Source organism: Mastomys coucha, unplaced genomic scaffold (genome assembly GCF_008632895.1).
Source record: "Mastomys coucha isolate ucsf_1 unplaced genomic scaffold, UCSF_Mcou_1 pScaffold7, whole genome shotgun sequence".
Taxonomy (NCBI): Eukaryota; Metazoa; Chordata; class Mammalia; order Rodentia; family Muridae; genus Mastomys; species Mastomys coucha.
In genome coordinates, this window is record NW_022196913.1 from 64,381,065 (window position 1) to 64,395,361 (window position 14,297).

A 14,297-nucleotide genomic window follows, 5' to 3' on the forward strand; every position below is an offset into this window, starting at 1 on the left:
TAGGGTCTTCTGCAGCCCTGGAGTGGATACAGACTGTAGAGCCAAGGTTGACCTTGGATTTCCAATCCTGCTCTCGACCCCCTCTGATTGCTGGAAGTATAGATGTAAACTGCCATGCTCTGGTATATGGTGCTGGTCAGCAAACCCAGATTTTTGTATATGCTAGAGAAACACTTACCACATTATCTACAAACACAGACAAAAAATTTCCTTTCAGAGACATACCCATCCTCTCAGACTATGGCCCTATCTTGATTTTCCTCATCACAATGGGATAGATATATCAGAACAGCGATTACTCAGATCTCCGAGAGAGCTTATTTATTCTATAGCTTTATCGGTTACCAGGCTTGAAAGCCAGACCTTGGACAGAGCACAGCTGTAACTCTCCCTGGACAGCAAGTACCTTGCCCTAGCAGTGTGCAGGTGGAATCTGACAGAAACTTGTCTTCAGAGCTTGCTGGAAATCTGCTGGGTGGGGTTCTGGGGAAAGCTGCTGATGGTGGGGACAGAGGACATTTCACTGGAGACACTGCACTGTGAAACCACCTGAAGGAGAGCTAGCCAGGGCCTCTGGGTACGTCATAGACAGGTATCGCAGAAGCTGCCCGTGCAAGGGTCTCAGCAGCAGCGCTGACCAACGTGAGCCTTAGTAACAGAATCTGAGTTGTTGAGTTCATGCATGCCTTCTGTCTTGGCCATGGTAGCCACATTTTGTGTGGATAGATACAGTGAGACTCACATGGTCATACATGAGTGAGTGATACAGTGAGACTGATGATCTCTATGGCAATCAACCTGGCTAGTACCTGCCTTCTCTGCAGTGCAAGCCCTTCCATGAGTTTTCCTATGCAATGCAGCTCTCAGGTCCACTTGAGAGAGACCCATCCACCCACACGCCACCTTCCCTAATGTCCCTGTCACAGACGGTCTTACTCCCTCCAAGCCTCTGACCCCTCAGGCCAAACAGTTTGCAAGCGTGAGTGAAGTGGCATTGAGCCATCCTTCCTGCCACCTCTAACACTAAACGCGGTTCGCTCTTCACTGCTGTGAGCGTCACTGTCATCCTCCAGGGGCCACAGAACTGTCCTCCAGTCAGTGCTGCAGTCCACACGTGATCAGCAGAGCAATTTGTACACACCAGCTTTTAAGCCAGCTGTTTCTCAGACAGCGTCTTTAATTACACTGCCTCTAGAATACCTAGGTATTGTCTAAAATGTCTCCACCTTCCTTCCGTGAGAATCTTCTCTTCCTCAAACAACTCTAGACTTGTGGTTCCTGGGACTCTGAGCCTACAGCAAGCTGCACTAACCTTAACTCCTGGAATGCTGGTAAAATACTTCCACAACTCCCTGTGGTATTGGTTTGGAACTCAGAATGACTCATGTACACACTGAATCATTATAAGGAATGCACTAAAGGGGGTTGGGGGGTGCTGGAGAGATGGCTCAGCAGTTAAGAGCACTGACTGCTCTTCCAGAGGTCCTGAGTTCAATTCCCAGAAACCACATGGTGGCTCACAACCATCTATAATGGGATCTGATGTCCTCTTCTGGAGTGTCTGAAGACAGTAACAGTGTACTCACATAAAAATAAATCTTAAAAAAGAAAAAGAAATGCATTCAAGAGCATATGATGGCACAATAAAATTGCTGTTCCCCTTGGTTCTCTCTACAAGAGTTCCTAAAACTTTTTCAGTCTCTTAGATGCTGCATCTTTTTGTATGCCAATGAGATGTGGCTAGGGGCTCCTGGATACCCTCTAAAGGAAGCCTGCTTGTTGGAGGACCAAAGAGACAAAGGATTGGAGTGTTTCCACCCTCACACACACAGATTTGGAGCTGAGTGGGACTGAAGGTGGAGTTGGTCGTCAGTGGTCAATGCAAGGGAACAATTAAAGACCAATCCGAGAGCACAAAAATCCAAAAGGATAAAGGTTCGAAAGCTGCTAACTTGCTGGACTCGGGGAAGTGTAAGATCCTGTAGCCCAAGAAGGCACAGACACTGCATGCTTGTCCTTGCCACCTCGTCCATGGCACCGCTCCTGGATTCTTATATACGAGTAACAACTGGTATTATAGATTGGATCTGAGGCGTCTTCCAGAGGCTCGTGTTGCAGTCTTTGTCACCAGTTAGTGACACCATTAGGGGCTGGGGGGAGCTTTAGGAGCAGGGGGGCCTCCCTGCAGGAAGTAGATCACTACAAACATCTTCTTGAAGAAAATACAAGGACTCTGTAACTGTCTTGATAATACACCTAGATCACCCTTGTAGAGTTTTCCTGAAACCGCAATAATCATGAATCTTCACCACCTCCAGAGTAGCCCTCTGGAACAGATTAGCTAGCTGTCCCTGACTCTGCTTTAGAGAAGCCTTAGCCCGGGCTGGCGAGATGGCTCAGCAGGTAAGAGCACTGACTGCTCTTCCAAAGGTCCTGAGTTTGAATCCCAGCAACCACATGGTGGCTCACAACCATCCGTAATGAGATCTGACGCCCTCTTCTGGTGTGTCTGAAGTCAGCTATAGTGTACTTACATATAATAAATAAATAAATCTTTAAAAAGAGAGAGAGAGAGAGAGAAAAGCCTTAGCCCAGAAGCCAGCAGTTTCTGCCAGCAGGCATTCCTGTGAGCAATGATGAGCTCATCCCTTACCAGCCTTTCCTCCATGTGAGTCAGTGTTCTTGGAAGCCACATGAACAGTTTGTAAATAATGCCTGTGGAGAAATTAGGGTCCGATGATCAGTCCTGCTTCCTATGATAAAGTACCCATCCCTGTTTGTCCAAGGATTAGACAAGACCAATTGCCACCTTATATAGAGGAATGGGTACTATAGAACATGTCTGTCTGTCTGTCTGTCTCCTAGACAATCCCAGCATCAGCTGTTGGATTAAAACTTAAAGCGATAGGTCTCCCTCTGCTGAAAGCCAATAAGCACAATGAGGAGATAAGAAAAGTGAAAAGAGTGTTAGTCCTTGGAGCAAGCAGGGAGAGAGATGGAGATTATTGCCAAGGCGGTGTCTCTCAGACAGAGAGAGCAATTGCATTTTACTGGAGAAATTATTCACATAACACGCATTTATAGAGAAACACATGCCAGCCTGTGTGGAGACAGCTATATTCTTGATGATAGAAGGTTCAAGAATGTCTTTCATACTTTGTATGTGCAAAAATAGTGAATGATGTCCAAACACACACACAAACTCTCTCTCTCTCTCTCTCTCTCTCTCTCTCTCACACACACACACACACACACACACACACACACACACACACACACCCTTCACCTCCCAGCAACACAGACTCAGGTTACCCCAAATATCATGCTGCAGTATGGTAACAATTTCATCATGTTTTTATAGTATCAGGACTAAAAAGACCATAAATTGAAGTACTTTCTTTTAAAAAAAAATCCATCAGTTGGGGTCTGGAGAGATGAGTCAGTTGTTAAGACCACCAGCTGCTTGTACAGTGTACTGGGTTCTGTTCCCAGCATCCTCATGCCCACTCAGCCATTTGGTACTACATTTCTAGTAGAAATCTGATGTCCCCTGTTGGCCTGCATACATACAGACAAAACATCAGTATACATAAAATAAATAATTTCTTAAAACATATTTTTAAAAGACATCTGCACTGCAGCAGACACAACCAGACACCTAAAATTCTCAGCCCAGAAGCCCCTCATTTGAGCTGAATGACAGCTGGTCACATAAATTTATAGGTGTTGGGTCTTTAACCCATAGGCAGTTTGCCTTGGCTAGAAACACAATTTTGTAATAATGTTAATGAAAAGGAAATAGGTCACAAAAGAGTTGACTCTGATGGAACAGCTCGGAGCTTGGATAAATTCCACGGGAACACTCTGGACTTGAATAAATCAAAGGCCACGCAAACAGAGGGGAGCCAGCAGAAGGCAAATTGTAAGTCTGTGACATTTCTTCTGTATCTTGGATCTGAGCCATCTGACAGCAGGATTTGGAGGGCACCTCAGAAGGGGCTCCAGATACTGCGTCCCCAAAGAAGGACTAGAGTAGAGACATAATAGTTTTAGCAGAAGCAGAGGTTGATACATTTTCAAGGCAGAGGAAGTAGACCAGAACCAATAGAGACCTACAGTCATTCAGCCCTGCTGTACAGAGAACGGGGCCTTTTATGTCAAAGGCACGGGCTTTGGGGCGCATTTTCTTAGCACAAGATTTTCCTCACATGCTTTCAACTGTCGTGTGTAATTCTAGATACAGTTTTCGTGTGTATTATGTCTCATTTGCATGGTGAGTCTTCACCCAGGGTAGTGAGGTTTAGAAGTATAATGAGCTAAAGATCCCTTTCAGACACTGGAGTTCCTCAGCATCTGCAGCACTGGCGGGCTTTGATTGGCTGCGGCAGGGGGCTTTGAGCCTTTCTCTTTTCTACTTGTTCTTCATATGCTAATTTATTATAAGGTTTTCTGTATAGTCTCCCTTCTACACTCTGCGCGTGCATGGTTCCTGAGCATGAAAGCGTGTTAGGTTCTGATAGGTTTGAAGCAAAAACTGAAATTTGAGAACAGCAGAAAGGTGCCTCGGCCCAGTCCTGAGGCCTGTTCTCTGTCAATCAGCAGTGACTTTGAGTAGTCCTGACCAGCCTGTGATAGGATAAGCTCTGTCACTTGTCAATGCAATAAAAAAGATGGACCAACGGACGGACAGACTGACTGGCTTGGGAACCCATTTAGAGTATCCAAAATTCCATGTTCCAATGACGTGGCGATTCCATGAAGCTTTTATAGAAACAGATCAAGCACCACAGATGAGGACACTCTTCACATGCACTGGTAGAAACATTTGGAGTGGGGAATGGTCAGCCTCACATGCCATCTAATGACACCCGGAGCTTTGCAGTTGGTGCTAATATGTTTCAGAAAGCCATGCCAAACCCAGCACTTAGGGTGCAGAGGCAGGTGGATCTCTATGAATTCCAGGACAGCTTGGTCTTCACACAGAATACCAGGGCAGCCACGGCTACAAAGGGAGACCCTGTCTACAAAGATGGAAGTGGGGAGGAAGGGAGAGACAGACAGCAGACAGATTGACAGAGAAGGGATTTACCTGATGCAGACAGATTGACAGAGAAGGGATTTACCTGATAGTCACAGGGATGTTAGATCAGATAAGAGAGGAATCATTAATAAGAAGGCTAAAGACAGTCCAGGTTAAACTGTAATGTGGCTCTGACCCTGCAGCATTTCAACCTCCACAGTCACTGCAATTCCAGTCCTTTAACCACCCTTGCAGGTTTAGTAGAAGGCGTGGCTTCTCTCCGGAAAGTTCCATTCACTTCCCTGAATGGGTTGAAGGAGAGGAAAGGATGTCAGCTGAGGGGAAGAGAAATCTGAGCTCAACCAAGCATCCCAAAATAGCTGACGAGCCAAATTATAAATGTGCAAAATTGATCCTTCCAATCAGCCCATCGAAGCTCCTTCACTTCCAGGGAGAGTCTAATTCAGTTAGGAAAGGCTTGGAGGAAAAAGGGCTCACGAAACCTCGAGCCTGGCTGAGAGGCCCTAGTGTTCACCTGGTTATTTTGAGAGTCATCACTCACTGTGCACATGAGCCTCCCTTGGGCATGCTCAGTAGCACTCAATGGGACATTTGCCCCACATCGTGTCATTTACCACTACCCGGCTTTATCGCTACTCTGCACTCACCCTTCCCCAGCTCCTGCAGTATCTTATTATCCATCCTTTGAAAAATACTTATTTTATATATATGATGTACAGAAATGTTTTGTATGTGTGTATGTATGTGTGCCACGTGGGTGTTTGGTACCTGCAGAAGAGGGCATCAGATCTCCTAGAATGGAATTACAGGTGTTTTTAGCCACCATGTAGGTGTTGAGAACTGAACCCAGTTCCTCTGCAAGAGCAGAAAATATTCTGAACTACTGAACCATCTCGTTAGCATCTACTGTACTGTTTTTTTGTTGTGGTGGTTTGTTTGTTTTTGTTTTGCAAGCTAAAGTTCCAGGAGAAAACTTACATCTGTGTTGAGTAAGATTCCATAAGACCAAATGACCGGTTAGAATTATATGGTTGGGTCTGGAGAGATGGCTTAGCGGCCAAGAGCACTGACTGCTCTTCCAGAGGTCCCTAGTTCAATTCCCAGCAACCACATGGTGGCTTACAACCATCTGTAATGGGAGCTGATGCCCTCTTCTGGTGCATCTGAAGAAGACAACAGTATACTCAAATACATAAAATAAATAAATAAACCTTTTAAAAAATAATTATATGGCTGTATTTCATCACAAAAACAAAAGCAAATAAGACATGCATACATCTTGTCTCTTCAGTGTTAGAAGAGAAGAAAACTGGCCCTGATGTCTACCCTCAAAGTTCAAGCCTGCGTGAGTAGAGGTTACTGGAGAAGAATCTTCATCAACAACGTCTCTCAGCTATGATCCTGGCATAATACGCTACTGACCAAAATGGCGTGATATGCTCACCAGTGCAGCAGTGTCACCCCTGTGATAGGAATAACAGAGGCCTTCTGGCTGAGTTTTAGGCTCCGACCTCAATAGACAATCACATCTGGAACTGTAAGCCTGGTCAAGAGCCTGCGGCTGGGGCAGCGCAGACCCTGGTGGGGAAGCTGCCATGGCTATTATGCTAAGTACACATAATGTGTCTCCCACATTGACTTGTAGGTGATTACGTCTGCCTATGATATCAGCTTTGATCAGAGAAGCTTCTGGGCAGCAATAACGACGGAGACTCATAACTTGTCAGTGTGATGAGAATAACTGACTACTAAGTGCTCATCCATAAACGGGGCATCTGCCCTACCCCCAAGGTTCAGGAAACATCATAAAAGAAGGGAGGGAGGAATATGAGCTGGAGGTTGTGGTGTGTGTTGTGGAACTTTGTCTTTCAGACATGACATGGCCATTGTACCCTTGAATGTACACCAGCTACGATTACCCACACATGACTTACACAAGAATGAAACTGCCAGCCAGGACCCTGTCATGGAGAGGGGGAGGAGCTATTGCTAGGGCAGGGACATTGGCCACTGGTAAGGCGCCCATGCTTCTGTAAATGATTCCTTACTCATGCTCCTGTAGGCAACCTAATGAAATTAATTGGGACATACTCGGGTGCACGCGCGTGCGTACACACACACACACACACACACACACATGCACAAGCACACGCACACACACAGTAGAGGTAGAAAGGGGAGGTCCTATGCTATATCTCACAATAGATGAATAGATGTCCTTTTCTTTCTATCTTTTCTCTCTTTTTGATATTTCAGACCAAGTTTCTCTGTGTAGCTCTGGTCGACCTGGAACTCACTCAGTAGGCCAGGCTGGCCTCAAGCTCTATCTGCCTCTGCCTAAGGAGAGCTAGGATTGAAGGCATGTACCATCATGCCTGGCTACTCTCCTCTTTCTTATAAAAAAAGTCATTCTTCATGAGGCTGGGAAGAAGAGCTCAATGGTAGGAAGTGTAGTCAGTGCAGATGCACCCTGGATCAAACACCAACACTAGGGTAACAGCAACACTAGGGTAAGAACCAAAACCATACAAACCTAGAACATCCTTTGCCAGTATCTGGAAACCATCTTTATAAAATAAAAACTCAGAGTATAAGAAGTTAAAAAGATACATTTACAATCTTCCTAAAAACAAACATTTTGACTAAACACAGTGGCATTGCCCTATAGTACAATGACTTGCGGGGAGAGAGGGCGAAGGCAGAAGGGTCACATGAACCTGGACTCTTGGCCAGCCAGGCAGTGCAGTAAGACTGTCTTAGAACAAAACATCATCACCTAAACTGACTTACACCCAACGAATGCCTGTGTTGACACGGTTTATACAAGTGAAAACTCAGAAGCATCCATTTTAGCACTGTCTCCAGATAATGTCTCTTAGGCTACGGCTGTGGTAACGAGGATGCCAGTGGTGTGCAGCAGTGCTGACAGCAGGGACGTCACACTCTGTGGCTGCCCAGGTCAGGTGCAGGTGCTGTCCACCTGGTAACTCTAGAGCCAGGCTCTCCCGCTCTACCTCCAGGTAAAGTCTCACTGTAGCAGCCAGTTGGCAGAAGTGGAAAGGGGCCACATGGTACATGTACACTTGTGTTTTATCTACTGTTCTGTTGCTATGAAGAGACATCATGGCCAAGACAATTTATAAAAAAAAAAAAAAAAAAGCATTTTAGAGGGTGAGTCCATGTCTGTGGTCGCTTGAAAATGGTTCCTATAGACTTACAGGAAATGACACTCTTAAAAGGTGTGGCTTTGCTGAAGGAGGTGTGGCCTTGTTGAAGGAAGTGTGTCATTGGGGGAGGGCTTTGAGGTCTCAGATGCTCAAGCCAGGCCCAGTGTGGCACTTTTTTCCTGGTGTCTGCTGATCTGGATGTAGAACTCTCAATTACCTCACAAGCTTCAAATCAGCCTGTGTGCCACCATGATAACAATGGACTAAACTTCTGGATTGTAAGCCAGCCCCCAATGAAATGTCTCTGTTTATAAAAGTTGCCATGGTCATGGTGTGTCTTTACATCAATAAAACAGTGACTAAGACACAACTTCCATGACCATGTCATCACCTAAAGTGAGTCACATCACATTATATACTGAAAAAGGTTGGGAAATGTTTGGCTGTAATTGTTGCTTTTTGTTTCCTCAGATGAAGGGATGAGAGGAGAGCTCTACCCAAGCTGTGCTAATATACAGCCTGGGCTGAACCCAGAGCTCTTCTTTCTCTTTACTAACTATCCCTAGGCCTGGAAAATTCTAGCCTTCATACAATCTAATCTTCCAAGATGACTGATTCAATCCAGCTTCTCTGAGGTTTTGACTGAATTGCTCTGCCTGGTGTCTGCTTCCTACTGCCCTGCAATGCCTGGATTTGATTTGATTTGATTTGATTTTTAAGAGTCCTAGGCATAAGACAGCTTTGGCCACCAAGCCAGGCAGGCATCAGGCCAGGATGAACAAAGGGCTGCCGTCTGCTTTGTCACTTACTGATAGAAGAACACCCCACTGAGGTGTCTCTTTGTCAGGGGAGCTAATTCATTTTAATTTTAAGTGGCCGGTGAAAGAGAGCATAGAAGAGCCATACCCACTGGAACTGGGAGTCACAGAGCCAGCACAGCTGCTTGACACAGTTCTAGCAAGGCTGAGCTGTATGCTGCAGTTGCTGTCATTCTGCCTCTCGCTTTTTGGGTTTTGGTCGCCATGTGCTGCGTTCTTCTTGGGGACTTTCTGCATTGAGATTCACTTCATGTCTTTTTCTGAGAAAATCATGTCTGAGTCTTTCTAGGAAAATCCTAAAATTAACTCTATCTGGCTACTATTAGGAAGTCTTCCTTATGCCCTGGAAATCATTAAGCACAGATAAGCACCGAGCTAGATGAGGTCATTACTCCAGAAATCTTCTTAGGATATCATTCCATGAGATAACTCAAACAGTATAACTGATGCAGGGTAAACAGAGACAATTTACAGACTCTTGACTGGTCAGGAGAATAGGTTACAGTTTCAATATCTCCCTTCACAATATGCTTAAAGCTCTCTGAAAATGTAGTCTATAGGTAGGGACTCATAATGGGTGCACCCCTGGAGGAATAAAATTCAGTAAACAAGATAGACTGGCTAAAATGAACTGTCCCTACTTTATAGAATAGCATAGATGATGAAACATAATAAAAATGAATTAGGTATTAGTATTTGCTATTCATAAAAAGACCAGTTCAGATAGTTTCTGTTTGTCTGGGATGCTTTAAAACCCAGCCTAAAATCAGGCTGACGTATGATTAATGTGTGTGCTTTGGAGGAGACATTCTTTAGATTATTTAAATTGAAGTTATAGGGCTGATAATAAAAATAAGTTCTGTTCTGTTTGTATTTTCTAATTGTGACTGAACTTGTAATCCTGGACACTTAGTGAAAAATCAAATGCATAACCTATACTTCTTGAGTAATCTGTGTTCAGGGAAATCTGTATAAATAAACAATCTGAACGCTAGTCAAAGCTGTAAGATCCCCTGGACCATCTGTGCCTGACTCACTTCTCCCTTCCTTATCTCCTTTATGGATGGACTGCCTTGTCAACAGTGCACAGCAATCTGTAATGGGATCTGACGCCCTCTTCTGGAGTGTCTGAAGACAGCTACGGTGTGGTTACATATAATAAATAAATAAATAAATCTTTAAAAAAAGGAGTGTAAAGCCAAATAACCCTTTCCTCCCCAGGTTGCTTTTGTCATGGTGTTTAATTGTCGCAGTAGAAATCCTGAGAAAGCACCCCTGGGAGATTCTGATCAAGCATATTCACACTTAGGAGTTCCTGAGCACAGGGACTCCTAAGTGTGAATCCTTGAAAGTGGATTCTGATAGGATGCTTCTTCCCTGTGAATAAATGCTTTCCTCCAGGATTTCCACCACGGTAAAGAAACGTGAGCAAGACAGGATCGCCCATACCCCTGGTAATGAGGGAACAGAGCTACAGCCTCAAATTCAATGGCTCTCTTATTTTGGCATCTAGGAACTATCACAGGTTTATAGGATAAATCTTCCAAAATAGAAGTCTAAAAAGCTTTCAGAAAAGAGAAATAGAGCCAGAACTTCTTTCTATCAACGAAGTTGTTGAGTTAAAGCTCTTCAACATGAAGAAAGTAAAGCAGTGGGTTCCATGGAAGTTGTAACTTGCATAGACACTTTAAAAGACACTAATTGTACCTTGAGACTTCTGCTTAAAGGCAAAGATTATCTTTCCTAAATAAAAATGTTACTTTGCTTAATCAGAATATTTGAGTCTTCCTACTAAATTATTCCTAGGTCCTTGCAGATGTGTAAAGGGCCGAACAGTTAAGAGAGTGCTATAAAAAGTGTTTAAGAATATTTTTGTACTATGACCATTTCCTAAGATTTAGAACATAAAATTACTTTGAAGAATTCAATATTAAAAGTATGATTAACATACTCCTTCTAATATCAACAAAACTTTTTAAAATTAAGCTTATGAGTTTAAGCTTGGGGTTTAGAGGTGGCTAAATGATTTTCACCATAACAGAAAAATGAAGTGTAAATATCATATCATTGTTATAGAAAACCCATATTAGTTTTTGGTAAAAGCCCAACCAATAACTGTGACCCCCTTAATACATCTTTTTACCTGTTACAGGATATTTGAACACACTGTGAACCCTGAGATTATGTTATTTACTACAAAAACAAAACAAAACAAACAAACAGGTCTCCTTTTAGTTGTGGTGTGACTCAGCCTCAACATCCAAGGGCTTTCTGCTTGAATATTGTAAATAGGATTAAATAATAGGTCATGAGGTGGAGCAAGCAACCAGGTGACAGGAAGTGAACATAGGGGTTTTTTTGTTTTGTTTTGTTTTGTTTTTTGTTTTTTGAGACAGGGTTTCTCTGTATAGCCCTGGCTGTCCTGGAACTCACTCTGTAGACCAGGCTGGCCTCAAACTCAGAAATCTGCCTGCCTCTGCCTCCCAAGTGCTGGGATTAAAGGCGTGTGCCACCACGCCCTGTGGATTGTTTTTTTAAGCCCCTAGTGTAAGGGGGAGTCGGGAGGATGGACAGAAGCCCATAAGGGAGAAGGAAGAGAGATTCAGTTTGATGGAGGGTTTTTGATACATCTTGAGAGAGAGGGATTTGCTGGGACTTCAGCTGAGGAGGAAGGCCAGCTGGGAGCTTTCTCCAACTCTTGGCAAGCAGGCTTTCATCCAGCATCTGGCTGCTGAGTCTTCATCGGTAACATCAAATGACTGAGATTTTGTTTAAAAAAAAATAAAAATTTACCTTTATTTAAATTTATGCAAACAGAAAAATACTGAAACACTGATTGACTTAAAGCTGCTATTGTTATTGTTAGCGATTCCTCTAGGCTCTGCCAACAGCTACCTAGCAACAGCTTACATCTCTGCTTGCCAGGTACAAGTCAGAAGTCAGGTGTAGAAGACCGCTCCTTACCATACTTTCTCTCTCTCTCTCTCTCTCTCTCTCTCTCTCTCTCTCTCTCTCTCTCTCTCTATCTATCTCTCTCTCTCTTTTCTTTTCCTCCCCTCCCCCTCTCTTCTTCTCCCTCCCTCTCCCTCTTCCTTGCTCTCTCTCCCTCCCTCTCTCCATTTCCTATTTTTTCCCTGCTCCTTCTTTACTCTCTTCCTCTGTCTCCTCATGCTCCTCTCTTCTCTATTTCTCCTCCTTCTATCTGTCTCTACCCCTTTCCAGACACCCTTCCCTTCCCCCAATGAAGCTCCTTGAATACTAGGCCTGTTGTAAGCCTAATTGTTCTCAGCATGGACCCATCTAGATGTTCTCTTCCAACACATTATATCGCCATTTTATAAAAATAACATCTTTTTTTATTTTTGCAGAATGCTTATTCTATTAATAGTTTCATTTGTTTGTCTTTTTGAGACAAATTCTCATGTAGCCCAGGCTGGCCTTGAACTTACTCGGTAGCAGGAAGACCTTGAACTCCTGCTTCCGCACCCCAGGCACTGTGATAACGTACATGCCAGCAGGCGAGGCTTCTTCCCGTTATCTACTTAGTCCATACATCCAGAGATAGGTTACAGGTGGAAGACAAACATTACGGTAAGGAAATTTTACCTCTGTTGGCATTCATTTTTAATATTGACCAGAAGCTTGTGTCACAGTTCATGGTTTCAATTTGTATATACATAACTCACTAACATACAAGACAGATCATGGTATTGTAAACTATTCCTAAAGAAAAATAAAGGACAGGAGGCTGGTGAGGTAAGAATGCAAGTGCTTTCTGATGACCTAAAAAGGTAAGATACGTAGATAGATAATGGATGGATGGATAGATAGATTGATTGATTAATTAAAGGAAAGAAACCTGGCAACCTACATGGACTACTAAATATGGTATCATTAAGTATATATACCTATAATCTGGTACACAGATTAATGCAACATGGTTTTAATATGCTATTTTCTGTAACCCAGCATATAAAATTGCCTGTTTAATATATGTATATATATGCTAATATATAAATAATATAATTATATATTATATTCTATATATAAATATGTTAGAATATATAATTATAGAATATACAACTACATAATACATTACATATTATTGTCTTAGTTAGGGTTTTACTGCTGTGAAGAGACACCATGACTAAGGCAACTCTTATAAAGGCAAACATTTAATTGGGCCTGGCTTACAGTTTCAGAAGTTCAGTCCATTATCATCATGATGGGAAGCATGGCAGTGTGCAGGCAGACTTTGTGCTGGAGAAGCCAAGAGTTCTATGTCTTGATCCAAAGGTAACCAGAAGGAAACTCTGTTCCACATTGGGCAGACCTTCAGCTGTAAGACCACAAAGCCCACTTCCTCCAACAAGGCCATACCTCCTCCAATAGAGCTACACCTCTTCCTAACAGTGCCACTTCCCATGAGCCAAGCATAGTCAAACCACCACAATTCTACATAATATTATGTAGATATATATAAATTTTATATATTATACTTATATATTTATATTTATAAATTTATAATTTATATATTTATATAATAGAAAAAATATATAATTATCATACATTAAAATAGAAACTTGCTTTTGCTATTTCAATGAATTATGAAGTGTACTTTTTATTTTGGGTGGTAAGGAAAGGAACATTGCGATCACTGCAAGTAGAAAATAATTATTCCAAATTAAGTCTTCTTTTATTTTTTCAACAAGTTAGTCACATTTTTTTATTTTTAACACTAACAAATAAATTACTGGCAAGTCAATCAGCCCTATCAACTTGGGACATGAAATTCTAATTATGTGGAGAGAAGAGTGAAATATTTCAACATTGAAATTTCAAATTTAGAGCAGTTATATGATTTGACTAAATTGTTCAAAGTAATTAGGAACTGCTGGACTTAGTGGCAAAGGCTTGTAATCGCAGCATGTGAGAAGCTGAGGCAAGAGAACTGGTACAAGTTTGCCCATAGCCTTGGTTACTTAATGATGGAAACTGTCTCAACACGACATTTCAATAGAGGGCAGGATAGAGAATAACAAAGTAACAAATAGATATATTTCCCACTTTAAGGAAAAAAAAAAAAATCACAGGGCAACTTAAACCTCTGATGCTAATTCTACCTGTCTATCACTCATGTCCAGGATAGAATTTTCAAATTTTAAAGTAACCCCCCTAGCAGAGGACGGGACATCTTGTTGGGTTTTTCTTTAATACATAAATAAATAAAAATAAAATAAAATAAAATTGTCAGTGCTCTTAACAGCTGAG